This window comes from Alligator sinensis, unplaced genomic scaffold (genome assembly GCF_000455745.1).
Source record: "Alligator sinensis unplaced genomic scaffold, ASM45574v1 scaffold219_1, whole genome shotgun sequence".
In the NCBI taxonomy this organism is placed as follows: domain Eukaryota; kingdom Metazoa; phylum Chordata; order Crocodylia; family Alligatoridae; genus Alligator; species Alligator sinensis.
Window position 1 is genome coordinate 820,582 of NW_005841866.1, and position 4,514 is coordinate 825,095.

The 4,514-nt window shown below is 42.4% G+C and overlaps 1 long non-coding RNA gene across 1 annotated transcript in view; it reads right to left on the minus strand.

Annotated features, from left to right (window-relative positions):
- Positions 1-1,369, minus strand: part of LOC112548039 — a 54,775-nt gene extending 53,406 nt beyond the window's left edge. Inside the window, exon 1 of the long non-coding RNA XR_003091846.1 lies at positions 1,242-1,369. This is a non-coding gene — a long non-coding RNA (uncharacterized LOC112548039). The remainder of the gene's footprint in view (positions 1-1,241) is intronic.
- Positions 1,370-4,514: the final 3,145 nt, after the last annotated feature.

Genomic DNA, 4,514 nt, shown 5'->3' on the forward strand with positions numbered 1-4,514 from the left:
CCCCCCCAGGCTGCTGTACTGGGGGAAATTGGGCTGGGCCCGCACAGTGGGTGGGGGGTGGTACTGGAGGGAGCTGGGCCAGGCCTGTGAGGCGGAGGGGAGGGGGCATTTCCCCCACCACTCCAGCTCCAGGTACAGCAACCATAAGGCTGTTGCTGTCAAGTGGCTTGTGTAGGGGGTGGGGGGAAGGGAGTCCCCTGCTGTACAAGCCCAACTTAGTTCCCCCTGAGATCTCAGCAGGGCTACAGCTTCATCCTCACCCTTCCCCCCAGCCATGGCTGGCAGGGGGCAGGGATGGGTAGAAGGGTGGTCTGGCAGCCTCCTGGAGTGCCCGTCTGCTGGCCAGGACCAATACAGGCAGGCTCCGAGCTCCCTCACCACCCAACAGGCAAACCAATGCCTCCTGGGTTCAGTGGTACCTTAATTATGTTTCTTTTGTGTAAAGCACCATAGGTAGAGCGCCTCCCAACAGGGAGCCTAAAAATCTGTATGGCACTTGTTCATTATTATGAAGTCTTAAACTTCTGAAGGCTAGAAGTAAAGGAAAGAACCATTTTATCATTCTTGTAGCAAAGTCACTGAGCGTGAGCATCCACTATTAACTTCGGTAGTGCAGGATTAGCTACTGAATGCATATCTAAGGAATGCTCCAACCATGTATTGTTTTATCTTCTCTGGTAAGGTTAGTTTGAGAATCAAGCTAAAGTGCAAATCACTTTCAACTCATTGGATAAATACCCTGTTAGATTTCTCTAGCCTGAGAAGTTAGTCAATTAAGTTGCTTTAACTGAAATCTCAAAATAACATGATTTGCTAATTTGTTAGATTCAGCTAAACTTTCCTATCAGCAGGTCTCTATGCAAAGATTACTCTCCATATCTCTGTGGTAATTTAAGGCATTGAAGAGAATTTCAGAGATCACTTTCTGACTGAATCAAATAGTAACACCATTATTATTCTTTGCTTCTTCAATGCTGATATATTCTACAAGACTCCTATATGGATGTTAAGTTTATCAAGTTCCAGGAATCCTTAAAAATAAGAGACACTTTTTCTTCCTCTCCCCCTCCAAATTTAATACAACAAAAGTATTCCAAAGAAAGTGCCCCTAATCTTATTTGTAGAAAACTAGCTGAAATAGATGATCAGATGTTAAGCTAGACCTTTTCAAAAAGGAGTATGGTACAATCATTTTATTTGTTTGTTAGTTTACTAGAGAGACCCAAATATAATTGCCTCACCTTGATATGTGTCCTTTCTGTTCCTTAGAGTGAGATTCCAAACCCACACCCTACCTGAAAGTGCATCGAAGGTTGGTTTCTGACAGTATATTTCCAAGCAAGGCAAGCTTTTGTCCATCCCTCCTTTCTTACTGCTGGCCATAAAAGAAAAATAAAAGGTTGGACCACATATAAAGATACTCAGTTACAAGGATTTCCTGCTTACAGTGTCTTCTGGACATAAAATGAATGATTCTCCTCTCATTTACACCATGTAACTCCTTTGACCTAGAATAATTCATCCTTTTTGCATGGGTGTAAATGCAACCAGGATCAAGCCCAAAGCTCTGACAAAGCTTCAGATTTTATGGACATAATAATGTTTCTTTAATCATTCATTAAGGAAACATGCTTCTGCACAGCCTATTGCCACAAAGTATCTCAGGTGGTGTACAACAAAATACAGTTTAAAAGACATCAAATGTACAAGGTTACAGCAATTAAAATTGATAATAAAACCATAAATAAAAGCAACATGGTATGCCAAGGCCTTATTTAAGAATGAATATAGTGCTCATGAAAGATAAAGGATTGACACAGTGGAAGATGCATTCTCTATTTATCCACAGAACATTTGCAGTGCCAAAGGCCTTCTGAAATAAAAGCTTTTTAAGCACAAGGCAAGACATCTTTTGTTAGAACATTCATCTATTGTATATCTCCCTTAGCCAGCTTTTCCTCTCTTCTACCCCTGACTAATACTGAACAGGACAATTAAAAGTTTCACAACCTGCTTTTACCATATGTCATCTATTCATATGAAGACGAGGGGCAGGAACAATGTTAAAAAAAATCTTTTCTTTCCTTGGAAAAAATTGTTCACAGTGTTGGCTTCTGCATTTCCTTCTCCCTTCAAAGTAAATGATATCAGGTAGTTTAAACCCTGAAAGATATATTGCATTCAGAAAAAAATAATGTGGATCCTAAATTTTAGGATAAAGAGAGAAATTGCTAAGCACCTAAACTTATGCGTACACAGACACAAAAGCCACCCTTTTTGATTCTCTCAGGAGCTATATCTCAGTTTTTTCTCAAGCTAACCTCCAATTACAGTCGAAAGGAATTTTGCTTTTCTTAGGTCTCCAAGTCTGGCCCCCTGACTTATAATGTGTTGCTAATCTGACCAGAGGAGAATGCCCAAACCAGCTTAGACTTTTTCAAAACTGTGCTCATACCATTGCTAAAATAGGTGTCCAGAACAATGATGTGGACTAAAACAGAACAAAAAAGCAACACATTCACTGAAGTCAATTTTATTTTGGTTAAAGTAAATGGCACAATTCCCACTGAAATTTTTCTTTAAGTGGAGTGGAATGAGACTTCAAAAGAATCATGTTTCATTTCCCCTGTACTGGAAGTAATTTATCAATACTTACAATATGGGGGGAAAAGGAAAGGATTATTTTATTTTTAAATACATGTGCATCGCCAAAGAGGGAAATAATCTGGTTGTGTTAATACATATTCACAAATATACTTTGGTTTAATGTTACAGCAGAACACCATGAATAGCACTGTGCATTTTGTCAATATATCAGTTTCTCTCACCAGGTAAAAAGCATGCTGTGGGTCCCCTCCTGTGGCCTGGAGTGGGTAGGGGGGGCTACACTGAAGCTGGCATCTGCAGGAAGAATTCTGCTTCACAGGTGCATTGTCCTGAATAATTAGGTTCATGGCAGTAGTTTCTCTATATTTACTGTTCTTTTTCCCCCCCGTCATCTGAAAGCCACTATGGCTGCATCTACATGAGCATGGACGTTTGTTTCCCCAAGGACAAGAAGCAGTGGCATACCTTGTGCTGCTGCTACTTATCCTTGGGGAACGTCTGTGCCATGCACCCTTTGGCATGCAGCAGGTTATCCTTCAGGGGAAGCTGAGGCCAGCACCTGTGCTGGCCCCAGCAGCCTTACCTGGGGTGCTGGGAACCTTGGAGCTGCAGCTGCGATGAGCCTGTTACTTGGAGCCAGGCCAGCAGCTGGAGTGTGGTTCCAGCCAGCCAGGCTCTGGCTTTGGGGAATGTGTGCTGCCCCCATGTGCACCACCCCACTTTTTTTTTTGTGTACAGGCTTTTTTGACCCAGAGAGCTCCATTCCCCGCTCCCCCCGGCAAAGTAGCAGCACAGGGAACACCTGAATATGTGGTGCCTCAGACAGGTCTCTGGGACCACATACCGTATTGCCGTGCTCATCCGGACATGGCCTATGAGGGGTGTCTACACTGTTATCATAGCGCTAAGCAGCTGGCAAGTGAGGTCTAGTTTGTGTCTCAGTATCCTATGGTTAATGAGTCAATGTAAGGAAGTTGAAGCTGATGCCATGGGGCAGGCATGACAAGGTACAATTTCTGAAGAAAACTCATCAGTGTTGCAGTTCCCACTTGTATTTCATATGTATCCTCTGGGAGTTGGATACCATGTGCGTTCCTTGGCAACAGTCCCAACCAACAGTATAAGTAAGGGAGGCAAGCATGGCACCAGCCCAGGTGCTGACTTGGGGGTTCACAAAAATAGTGGCACCACCACAGTGCCAGCAAACTTTTCCCCATACTGCTGCCTGGGACAGAACGGACCAGGGTCTGATCCCAACACCATTTCTTAGGTGTGAACTTTTATGTCAGTAACTCACTAAGGCCCTTGAGCTTTCCTTGCAAATGCTCAGTGGCAGTAAAAGCTTCTTGCCCATTACTGTGGATACCAATGGCCATTGTGCCAATTCTGTGGCATATGCCTCTTGAAATGTATCCCCTTATGTCATTAGCTCAGTTGTTTCATCTAAATAGGAAGGTGTATTCCATACTAGATCAAGTGTGGATGACACCATTCTTTCATCGCTGTGTTGTCAATCAAAGCTTTTATTATATTTTGCACGTCATATCAATCTGCAATAGATGTCCATGTCAGTCAAATACATGTTATGCATAGATCTGATGTCACTAGTAGGCTTTGGATTCAAATCAATGATAGAATCTGTGCAAAATTTTATCAGATCCTTTTTTAAGAAACAGGCACAGAAATCTCTTAATTGAATTTTCTCTTTTAACAGTGAGGGACATATTTTCACCCAGCCACAGCACGGACTTTGCCTTTGCGTGCACACTTTTTTTGCCTGTCGATGCAGGATAACTAATACCTTAGGACCTGCATGTGGCTTTATACCATTAAAGCACTTTACAAACATTAATTAAGCTTCACAATACCTATGTGAGGTAGGTCATTATTATTAACTCTATTTTGCA